We start from the raw sequence: 12,448 nt of genomic DNA on the forward strand, positions 1-12,448 counted from the left end.
AAGTTTGCTATTATTGTTGTTTGGCTATTTTTAGACCATCTTCAAATGTTGGAGGCAAGTATTTAAGAATACAATCCATCCTCATCCACCCACACATACCCTGATGTCTCCCTCAGGGAGGGAGATCCCCAGATGACCCAGTCAGTCAAACTATGTTGCTTTCACAGAATTTCAGATTTAGCATCAGAGGAGACTTCAGAGGGCATCTCTAATAATCCCCTCATTTCATAGATGAAAAACTGAGACCCAAGGAAGAGATTAACTAACCAAGGTCATACGAGAAGTAAATGGCAGAGCTGTGATGAGTACCCTGGTCCTCTCACTCCATATCAAATGTTCTAAATGGTTGATGCTAAAGAAAGTTTCACCCTTGGCCAAATTTGTTTATTACATATCAAATATTGTTTTAGTGAATTAAGTGGTCTCCTTGACTTGACTTACATGTCAAAGAGTTGTCTTTGTACACTTGAAAAAAATCCCTTCTGGTTATCTAGTTTCTTGAATTATTTTTTCTGGGCTGAATAAACAGAAAGACATTTAAATCTGACAGTTTTGATGCTCAGCTCAGCAAGCAAGGGGAAAGAAACAGCTGCCATCATGGGAAATCCTTTTTCTGGTTTAGAATTCCTGGTAGAGTTATTGCTTCAAGGCATCTATGATGCCCTTCTGGTAGGCACAGGAAAAACAAGCTCAGAGTTGCAAAAGTTTCAGGAACTCCTTGGTGCTTTATAAGTTTCAGTTTTCAAAAGAAATATAAAAAAGAGATGTCCATATTACCAAAAGAGCCTTGATACTTCCTCCAGTTCAGATTGCAGCTTCTCTGGTAGGTGGTTTCATGTCACAAAATCAGTTTCAGAGTTGGAAGAAAGTTAGAGATCTCTAAAGCAATCCCTCCCTCTTTTGTTTGACAGAGATGGAAAATGAGCTCGAGGGAAGTTGTGACTTGCCCAAGGTTGCATCAGTTGTAAATAGAAGAATCGGAACCCTTGCTCCTTGGCATCTGATTCAAAGTCTGTGGCCCTGTTCCTATGTTGCTAGATAGGTTGCAATTTTGGAGAGCTTATTGTAGTTGGGAGAAAAATGTTGAATTCAGAGTTGGAGGACCTGGGTCAACGTCCCAAACTTAAACTATTTGTGTAATCTTGGCCAAATCATTTAACCTCCCCGCATCTCATTTTTCCCATCTGTAAAATGGGAGATTGAACTAAATGACCTCTAAGATTGCTCCCAACTCTGCACACAAACCAAGATATTCCCATTATTTTGAGAAGTGGCCAATCTCACAATAAATTTGTGAGATGGGTAGGTTCAGGTACTAGAAGTCTGATTTCACAGACAAGGAATTTGACACACAGAAAGGACATAACATTGTATTATATTAGAATTAGAAGTGTTATACTGAATTGTAAATTATATTATTATTAAATTCTAAATCAAGGGTATCAAACTCAAGTAGAAACAGAAGCCACTAAACCATAGATAAGGATACCTGGAAACTGCATATTGGCTTAGAGAATTGCATAGTAACATTATCTGTTTTTTTTTATTTTTATTTATTCTGTTAAATATTTCTCTATTATATTTTAATCTGGTTCAGGTCACATTTGAGAGTGTTGTGGGCCACATGTTTGAAAACTTTGTTCTAAATAACACACTCTATTATTATATATTTTTATATATTATCTCATTATATAATATAAGATTATATTATATATAATCTATATTTTATGACATAGAACATAAAATGTAAAGAAGACATTGGAGGTTATTATTACATAAAAATACACATCATATTCTAATACTCTCGTCAATGCAGGCTTTCTCTCCAATGATGCAGAAAACAATTTCTAAAACCTTTCCCATCTCAGACATTCTATAGTCTCCTATATCTCCAATATCATGTATCCAAAAGTCCCTTCTATCTCTTGTGTTCTATATTCCACAATTCTAAGTTCCATTACTGCTCTAACATCCTATGTTCTAAGGTCTGTTCTACTTCTGATAGTCTACATCTTAAATTCTATGTTTTATACTCTAATGTCCCTTAATTGATATCTGCTCTATATTAGTGTGCTTGTCCTCATTTTCCAGAAAACTGAGAGGTTCTGAAAGCTACCCAGCCAGTTATTAGGGTCTCTCCCAAGTAGGTATTCGAACCTCCAGCCAAGAGACTTGTGAGGCCATAAAAGAGTCGTGAGCATAGGCACGCATTACTTATGCGCAAACAACTGCTACCCAAGAGATCCCGCCAACTACCAACCCATCTGTGCTGACAGCCCTGCCACCTGCTGTGCCAAGTGAAGAGGGAGCTAAGGACCACATCAGAAATTAACGCCTTCATAGAATAAAGACAAGCTGGTGCTGAGGGACCTTTGACTCCTAGAGCATTAGCACTGGGAGGAAACTTAGACTGATCTAGAGTAATTAACCCCCTCCTTGTGCAGGGGAAAATTCAAAGCCTAGAGAGAAGAAATCAGATGGAAAGTTAGTGGAAGAAACTAGGAGAGAGTTTGTCTTCTAATTCCCAAGCCAGGGCTTCCTCCACTCCCCCCGACAATTGACTGACTTCTATGAGAGTAAGCACCCCACATGACTACTTGGCCAACAAGACCAACCAGCCTAGCTATGTCTTGGGGCCATGATTCAATCTGACATACACAAATCCACATGGTACTAAGTTATGCCATATGTGTGTTATAGACTGGGAGGAAAGAAACAGATGGAAAGACTTGGAGTCAGAAGTCAGGTTCAAATGCCAATCCTGTTCCTTACTGACAGTGACCTTTGACAAGTCATCTTATCTCTGTCTCCTGATCTGTACAATAAGAGGATAGGCCTGGATGATTTCTGAAGGAACCTGGAAGGAAAATAGTACATCAGGGCATTTTGAATGTGTCTCTGTAAGAAGGCCCTCAAATCACAGCATTACAGATTTAGAGACAGAAGGAATATTCAGTGTCATCTAGTTCAGTAGTGTCAAACTCAAATAGAAACAGGGGCCACTAAACCATATTTAAGTGGCCCTGCTGACTGTATATTGACTTAGAAAACCACATATTAACATTATCTATGCTCTATTATATTTTCAGTTTGCAAAATATTTCCTAATTACATTTTAATCTGGTTCAAGCAGTACTCAGGAGTGCTGTAGACCGCAGTAAAGAGGTGTTTGATCTAATCTAATCTAATCAAACCCTTTCATTTTACAACTGTTCTGATAGAGGGAATGTCATAGTTACCCAGATAGGAAAAATGGCAGAGAATTTTATACTAAGTGCTCTGCTTCCAAATCCAGTACTACACCATGCTCTCAACCGAAGAAAGTCTAGCACTGAGTCCAACCCAAATGTAGGAAACTTAGAAAGGCAGACCAACAGAGCATAAGGAACACCATACTTGAATTCTAGAGACGTGGCACCAACTTGTATTGCCCATCACTTAAACTAGCTATGTGACTGTGAGCAACTCATTTGCTTTCTCTGGACTTCTGTTTCCATTTCTATAAAAGGCAATCATAATGCTCATGCTAACTACCTGCCTCACGGGATTATTGGAAAGGAAGAGTTTTATAAAGTTTGAAACACTGTAAAAGCTAACATTACTATTGATGATAATTATGATAATGGACCGTTCATCTTGGTCCTACATTGGAGTCTGCTGAAGGAGCAAGGGAGAGCTAGCCTCCACCACTGAGAAGGTCAGGCAGCAACCTGGAGAAAGGGAGGAAGACAAAACAAGCTATTTGAAGTCTCTGACTCAACTTGATAAGCCTGGTTCCTGGCTTCCCTCCTGACTGATAACGTGTACCCATTCAGTAGAGCACAGAACAATGAGTTCATTCTTGAGCCTTATCACCATCAGCCCATGGGCGTGAGGAGTGAGGATCCCCAGGAGAACTTACTTTCAGAGGATTGCCCTGGACCCAGAATGGGCCAACTCTTTGGGGTTCTGGTCCACTGAGAGGCAGTGGGGCCTGGACTAAAAAGGCAAAAACTATAAATTCAAGAGCAGTGGTCTGGGCTTGAGGAGTCCTCAGGACTTTTGGGGTTCTGAGATTCTGTGATCAAAAGCCTTGCCTGTTTGACTAATTATGGTTGTCCTGACCCAGCTTTCCAGAAGCTTGCTGTTGCAAAGCCAGAAGCTTCAGGTTCAGGTCTCATCTCTGCCACTGACGAAGTCAGTCTGCCTCTTGGAGGCCAGTTTCTTCCTCTGGAAAAGTCAGAAAGCAAGCAAACAAACAAACAATTAGATAAAGTTTTCAGTAATCATAAAACAGGGGAGCTAGGTTGTCTTTTATTGGCTGTTCATGTGTCCCCCACTCTATTCTAAATCTTAAAGACGGAATAAGAAGGTTGTACAGTCCAGCAGAAAGAGCACTGGGCTCGGAAGTCTGAGTTCATAAGATAGAACACTCTAGGAACAGACCAGGTCTTCACACCAACACTTGTGGACTATGTCATCCTGGTTTAACCACTTTATCTCTTATTTCTTCATTTGTAAAATGATGATAATAATGCTGGGTCTATTTCATAGACCCAGAATGAGGAAAGAACTGCGTATAGGTTAGAACATGTTAGAAATATTATCCTTACCGTGATTACCATTATTATTGTTAAGAGACTGGAGAAGACTCAACCCCTTCCAGGAGAGTTTACAACCTGTGCAGACAAAATTCAGACTCTTGAAAACAGTGGCATTGTCAACAACTAGGACTAGTCAATAATTAGTAGTGGTCAATAACCAGATAAACTATCTACTAATAATGAATGGAAAAGTTGTGATCTGGGACAGCGTAAAGAGGTCCCACAGAGATGACATTGCTTGAAGCATTCACATACATAGCAATCGTACATTGGATAGATTAGGCTAAGGGAAACTGGTTAAAAATAGCAAGAGTGTCTATTTGAGCTATGTTTATAGACAGAAAGAAAACAAAAAGGGGATAGATGGATCCAGGATGCCTTAATAGACAGATCTCAATGACTTTCTACGGTCAAAAGACTCATTTCCTGGTAGCCAACTCTGGTGACGAACCTTAACACATATGGCTAAACTATTCCTCAGACAAGAGGCAGGCACACATCTTGACTCAATCTTGAACCAATCAGTTGTGTAGTCAGAGGACCAGGATCCAAATTTCAACTCTGTTGATTACAATTTATCTGACTCTGGGCAGATTATTTAATCTCTTTGGGTTTCCTCATTCCTGGGCATTGGATTAGATAATGACTAAGGCCTTCATAAATTTAAATTCCGATCCCAGGGTGTTATAAAGCTCAAGTGAGATAATGGATCTGAAGTACTTTGCAAAACTTAAAGCACTATATAATTGACTATTGTTGGTGTTGGTGTCGATGATGATGATGATGATGTTAGCCGATAGTCACTAGGCCCCCAGTCTGGTGATGATTTCATTCCCTGAACCTTCTACTACATTCTTGCTGAGCTCAAGCAAAGTTTGTAGGGCAATAAATGGGAAATGTTTGGTTTTTTTTATATGGGGGGGGGAGGAGTATGAGCATTTTTAAATTTAATTTTCATTATTAACAGTTTCCTAAGTCTAGACAATCAACAAAACAATAAATCAAGCCCTGATTGTAACCAGTTCTAACCCTAGCCCTTTGTTGATTTCTTAGGTGTAAATGTTCATAATGAAAATTTAACCACTAGCTCAAAAACCAGTTAGAACTGACTCCAGCACACTCCTGCCTGTGATTCTCTGTAGGTGCTGATCCCTCTTCTGTTACCATCAGTTCTAGCTGGGCCAGGCTATTTCTTTCCATATAAAGCTACGGAAAGAAGATGATAGATCACTGGCCCCCCAGCAGATACAGGAAAGGGAAACCTTAAGTCAAGCGTTCTTAACTTTGCATGTCCTTGGACAGATTGCAAGGGATCAATGAATTTGGACTTTTTAATATTTTAATAACAGTAATTCATTATAATTGTAATTTTAATTGCCTTTGTAACGCTATGCATTTTATTTTATGCATTTAAAAGCTTTATTCTGAGAAAAGGTCCATGACTTCATCAGATTGCCCAAGAGTTTCACCATACTAAAAAAGGTTAATAATCCCTGCCTAGAAGAAAGAAGACCTCAGGAAGAACCAAGGCTGGGGTGGGGTACTACTCTGAATGTTGACTCCCCTCCTTGTCTGGGAATGCCAACTTAAGAGTCTTTGACTATTTCTTAGTTAAACGCTGGCAGCTCCAGAGACCCAGTGTTTCCATTGGAGAATAGCTCCCCAGGGAGAGTTAGGAGAGAGAGGAAGGTAGTAGTGGAGATTTGTTCACATACATACACACACATACACACACACACAACATGCATTAGAGAGAGATAGTTGAGAGTCTGTTCTATCCTGGAGAAACAGACAGGCACTTAGATCACAGTTAGAGAGCAGAAACTGCATTCCCACCCATCCACTTAGAGGGCTTGCTCAGGTAGCTCTTGGAATTAAAAACATGGTAGTCCATGTTAGCCATTACTTTATCAACTCAGTGGTTTCAGCCTTCTTCTGACCTTGTAAGACCAGTTGAATGTAGTTGTATAATCATGAATTTTCATAGGAACTTATAGCTAGAAAGGACCTTAGGACACAGAGCATAGAAAGGGCAGAGCTGGAAGATGCAAATATTTCATTGATCAGAAAACATAGTAAGCAGTTTAAAAAGTAAGTTCTTTCAAAGTAGGGATCATTCTTTTCCATTTGTATTTCCAGAACTTCAATACTTGTTGATTGGTTGAGTGACTAAGCCCCAGCTGTGTGTCCTCCACTGTTCTGGGTGCTAGAGATACAAAAAGTGTGACAGCCTTTAACTCAAAGAGTTTACACTCAATAAGGGAGAAAACATGTACAAAAATAAACATATATTCACTAGATACAAAATAAATAGGAAGAAATTGCTGAAGGTCAGGGAGAGCACTCGAAGTTGAGAGAATGTTAAAGTCCACAAATGAAGAAAGGCTGGTGGAACTGGAAGGGGCCTAGTCCAATCCCCTCACTTGAGAGATAGAGAAACTGGGCACTAAAGAGGACAAGGTATTTGCTCATTGGCACACAGGTAGTAAACATCAATTTCTGACTACAAAACTGGTAAGCTTTCTATTGTTACCAGATTCATAGCCTCAGAGCAGAGACAAAACACAGAAAGCTAGTGCCACTGGCTTCTATTGATCAGGTCATATATTTAGAACTGGGACCTTAGAGGTCACCCAGGCAAAGGATCATAGATTTAAAGCAGGAAAGAATAGTACAGATCATCTAGTATACCATCAGCACCCTCATTTCACAATTGAGGAAACTGAGGCTCAGAGAGGTTAAGTGACTTGCCAAGGACACCGTGGAAGTGAGCAGTAGAGTCAGAATAGAAGCCAGATCCCCCACCTCCCTGTCCAGGGTTCTTTCCATAAGACCACCATGAAGTTAGGGTGGTAGCACATATGGGAGATGAAGAACCCGCACTTAAAATAGAGCTGAACATCTCATTATGCTACAAAACTGAGCCCACTACTGCTTTTATCTAAGAGAGTCCTCCTCACCACCCCCTCTCTTCCTCAGCAGACCCATCCACTTCACAGAAATACAGAATCACTTCCTATATTGATGAAAAATGAAGTACTCTGGGTCCCTGAGACTCACTTTCTGGGATATACTTAAGAGGAACCATGAATTAGAGGAATTGATCTGACTCCCACAGATGTTCCCACTACCCGCAAGCTCCAGGAAGCACCACTAACCTACCCCCACACTACAAAGAGTCCAGACCCTCTAGCAAATGATCTTCCCTGGACCATTTGACCTGGACATGTGCTGGGTTTGCTTTTGTACCATCCTCAGCTCAGTGCCCATGGCCAAGATGGTTGACCCAGGATATCCTTTCTGGATGGTCCTGAATTTCCCATTAAGCATCCTTCTTTCGAAATAGAAACCAAGATGTGAGCTCCTCTGAACCCCTAATTCAACTATACTCACAGGAATCAGCACAGTATAAGGGAGAAAAGCCTCTGATAGATCAACAATCCTTGAAAGTCAGAAGAGTAGGAATAACTTTAGGACCTTAAGGATCTACAAAGTCACCGTGTAAGTGACCTCCTAACTAATGCAAATGCTAAATACCCCTCATTCCTTGTCTGATGATGTCTCAGGAGATTTTAGGCTAAAAAACTTAAGGGACTTCCCTCCAGTGACAAGCCTCTCCATTCTTATCTAGTCTGTTCTTGGACTACAGATACATATCACTGAACCCATACTGAAAGTCTTTCAAGCTTGATCAAATTTGCCAGATTTTACTTTATATGGCAGAGCCCTTTCAAGTTCAAGGTAATCCCAAAGCCACAATAAAACTTCGGGGAAGGACCTGAATAAAGAATATTAATAAAAGTGCATATATTTGTTTTGGTGCAGACCTGTGGTTTCATATGTGTTAGCACTGCCTGCTTTGTGGAAATTTCCACCACAAATTCAGATGAGCAAGTGTCTTCTAACTCCTCTAACTTAAGGCACTGAGTGCCTGGGAATAAAGGAACTTGTCCATGGTCAGATAGCCAGTATGTGTCAGAGGAAGGACTTAAACCAAGTTCTTCCTAATTCTAAGATCAGCCCTTAATTCTTAACCTTTTTTCTAATTCTTAACCTTTTGGAGGGGGAAAGGAGTCCTAAACCCCTCCAGCAGTCTAGTGAAGCCTACATATTTAAATGTATAAAATAGAATACATAATATTACAAAGGAAAACAATTCTACTGAAATATAGTTTTCAAAATATGCAAAAATCAAGTTTCCATATCCCAGGCTTAAAACCTCTGCTTCCTCTCATATATATGGTAATTTTTGAGGTTTACAAGCACTTCCTTCATAACAACCCTTTGTGATAGATTGGGCAAGGCGAAGAATCACAGAATTTAGCCCAATCCATGCCTGAACAGGACTGCTCTACAAAATACTCAAAAAGTAGTTATTGCTCCTTTGCTTGAAGACATCTGGAATGAACTGTGTCCCAAGGCAGCTCATCTCACCTACAGGTAGTTCTACTTGTTTGGACGTTTTTCCTTACTTTGAGCCTAGATGTATCTCTCTTCATGGGAGCTAGGTAGCAGTAATGGATAGAGTATGGGGCCTGGAGTCAGGATAACTCATCTTCCTGAGTTCAAATCTGGCCTCAGACACTTAGAAGCTGTGTGACCTTGAGCAAGTCACTTAACACTGTTTGTCTCAGTTTCCTCATCTGTAAAAAAAAATGGAGAAGAAAATGGTGAACCACTCTATTATCTTTGCCCAGATGACTGAACAATAGATGTGTCTCTTCAGCATCCATCCATTGCTCCTAGTTCTACCTTCTCAGAGGTGGGAAACCTGTAGCAAGTTCCCCACCCTTGGAAGAAGAACAAGTCTAATCCCCCTTCCACGGGACAAACCTTAAAATGCTTGAAGACAACTGTCATGTCACTCTCCCCCCAATCTCTTTTCCAGGCTAAAAATCCTAGTTTCCTTAAGTGATCCTGACAAAGCATGATCTTAAGGATCTGCATCATCCTGGCAACCCTCCTCTGGGTGGGCATATTCCTAGTTACAAATCTCCTTTGCAAAATATAGTATAGAGAAGTCTGGAAGTCGGTACAGCAGATATAGGCTGACAAGAGTATGACAGAACTATCAATTCCCTCATTCTGGATGCCATGCCTGATGAAAGATCACATTAGATTTTCTGACTGCGAATCCACATTGTTGACTCATAAGCTTCTGAGCTTCAAGTTCATGAAAGTCCTTGTATCTTTTTTCTGACATCTTCTGCATCTTATTCTTGTTGTTAAAGTCATTTTCTCTGTTATGTCTGACTCATTGTGACCCCACTTAGGGTCTTCTTAGCAAAGACACTAGAGTGGTTTGACATTTCCTTCTCCAACTCATTTTACAGAGAAGGAAATTGAGGAAAAGGGGGTTGAGTGACTTGCCTAGGGTCACACAGTAAGTATCTGAGGCCAGATTTGAACTCAGGAAGATGAGCCTTCCTGACTCCAGATCCAGCACTCTATCCACTAAACTATCTAGCTACTCCTGAAATGGGAATAGAGAATACTAATTAATAATAATAGTTTGCATTTGTTTATCTGTTTGTTTTGCAAAGCATGTTTACATATATTATCGCATTTGATCTTCAACAACCCTGTGTGCAGATATCACTGTTATCTCCATGTTAGAGATAAGGAAACAGTTAATGAGAGCTTAAATGACTTTCCTAGTGTCATTCTGCTAATATCTGAGGCAGAATTCAAACTGCAACTTCCTAATTCTTCCTCCTGGATCTAAGCAGAAATTAGAATTTCCTTTCTATCAAAGCAACAGTGTGTTACAGGAAAAAGAAAAAAAGAAGATACTGGCTCCTGGGTCCTGACTCCAACTCCAGTGCTCTCTCCATCATCTCACCTAGCCGCATCTAACAGACTGAGCAAACGTTTGAAGATACAATGCACATTCAGAGAAGGGAAAGTTACATGCTACTGCACTTGTTAGAGTGTATGGAGGGGAATGGTATGAGATAATGCTAGACATGGACAGTGGTTTGAGGTCAGAGAGAATTTAGAATGCCAGCAAAAGAGTAAGAGTATGGTTCCTTTGACAATAGGAAGCCGCTAATTTTTTTTTTCAAATGGTCCATTGAGGTTTGGGCACCATAAACAAGGTCTTTGAAATTCAAGTTATGCAATGGATCCCTGATCAATTTAATTTTTTTGTCTGCCATTTAACCTTTTCTAGCTCTGGACAGTTTCCTAAGTCTCCATGAGTCCGGGTGTAGAAAATCCCAGTCCTTTCCTAATTCGTTTGAGGTTAAGGCCATGCTTAGACTTACAACTGGAAACAGGAAAGGCAGAAGCGGGGCTCTTTGGTGAGTATCTGGAGATATTATGGGTGCATGCATCATGGGGGCATGCAAATCTAGAAAAGAGTAAAAATTATCTCCTCTCATCATTAAGTTGACTTTACCTCTTTGGGTTTTAGTTTCCTCATCTGTAAAAGGAGGAACTTAAACTATGTGACATGCAAGGGTCCTTTCTAGTTCTAATATTCTGTGATTCTGTGAAGCATTTAATGAATTGTCATATGAAATGGAAATATACTTTTCTGTTTAGTTAGGTGATGCCTTTACTCAAAATTTTTGCAGACAAAGATGATCCTATTCTGTCACCCTCCAAAGAATGTAGGATTTCAGTCATGGTGCCAGGTACAGGAAATGACTACACTGAACCAACCACACTCTTTCCAGGTCTACCTTGCAGTAAAGCATAGTGGACAATGCCTGAAATAAGGGGCCCCAGATTCCTTTCACTAAGTTGACAGTGCAGATCAGACTGGTCTACATAGGACCTATGTGGAGCCCTATCCTCAGTAATGCTCTGTCCTTCCCAAGGTTCCTCAGCCTTAGAGCAATATCAAAGAGCTATTTGGTCAACAAGCAGAGCTTACCTGATCTTGGGCTTGTTCTCAAATAGCAAAATAATGGTGATTCTCATTTTTGTAGCTCTTTAAGGCTGACAAAGTACTTTATTACCAACACCCTCCTATTATAAACCCCAATTTATAGATCCATAATTCTGAACCACAGAATCACATACTCCTGGAATCTGAACAGACCATGGGGTCCACTGAGTCCTATTCTGCGCTGAGCAGGAATCTCCTCTACAGTGTCCCAGGCAATTAATCACCCAGCATCTCCTAGAAGACCACCAGCTATAAGGAGAAGGCTATAAGCCTCTCACTCCTTCAGAAGACTGCCCAGCTTTCTTTTGGACAGCTCTAATTGTTAGGAGGGGTAGCTAAGCTGTGCTCAGGGGGTAAAGTGTCAGCCTGAAGTCAGAAAGACTCATCTTCCTGACTTCATATCTGGCTTCAAATATTTACTAGCTGTGGGACCCTGAACAAGTTACTTAACCCCATTTACCTCAGTTTCCTCATCTCTAAAATGAGTTAGAGAAAGAAATGACAAATCAGTCTGGTATCCATACCAAGAAAATCCCAAATTGAGTCACAAAGAGTCAGACATAACTGAAGTGACTGAACAACAACAAAATTGTTAGGAAGTCTTTCCTCACAGTGAATCAAAATCTTTCTGCAATTTCCTAATTCTTCCTCCTGGATCTAAGCAGAACACATCTAATTTCCTTTCTATTAAAGCAACAGTGTGTTACAGGAAAAAGAAAAAAAGAAGGCACTGGCTCCTGGGTCCATGGACATAGATTCAAGTCCATTCTCTGACATTAAATGTCTGTGTGACTTTGGCAAAGTCTCTTATCTTCCCTGGACCTCAGCTTCCTGATCTATAAAATGATGGGAGTGGAAACATGGAGTAGAGATGGTGTCTGGCCATCTAGATCTAGAGCTATGGTGATTCCCTTCTAGTCTTTCAAATAATTGGAGATTATTGGCATATGCTCACTAAACATCTTCTCCA

At 40.3% G+C, this 12,448-nt stretch overlaps 1 protein-coding gene and 1 long non-coding RNA gene across 3 annotated transcripts in view; one reads left to right on the forward strand and one right to left on the reverse strand.

Moving 5' to 3' along the window:
- HRH2 (histamine receptor H2) overlaps positions 1 to 12,448 on the forward strand; it is a 52,076-nt gene that overhangs the window by 33,895 nt on the left and 5,733 nt on the right.
- Positions 1,447 to 12,448, reverse strand: part of LOC140518722 (uncharacterized) — a 58,852-nt gene continuing 47,850 nt past the window's right edge. For both annotated transcript variants that reach the window (XR_011971997.1, XR_011971996.1), the window contains exons 3-4: positions 4,593 to 4,658; positions 1,447 to 4,209 (exon numbers count right to left, since the gene is read on the reverse strand). This is a non-coding gene — a long non-coding RNA (uncharacterized lncRNA). The remainder of the gene's footprint in view (positions 4,210 to 4,592; positions 4,659 to 12,448) is intronic.

This window comes from Notamacropus eugenii, chromosome 1 (genome assembly GCF_028372415.1).
Source record: "Notamacropus eugenii isolate mMacEug1 chromosome 1, mMacEug1.pri_v2, whole genome shotgun sequence".
NCBI lineage: Eukaryota > Metazoa > Chordata > Mammalia > Diprotodontia > Macropodidae > Notamacropus > Notamacropus eugenii.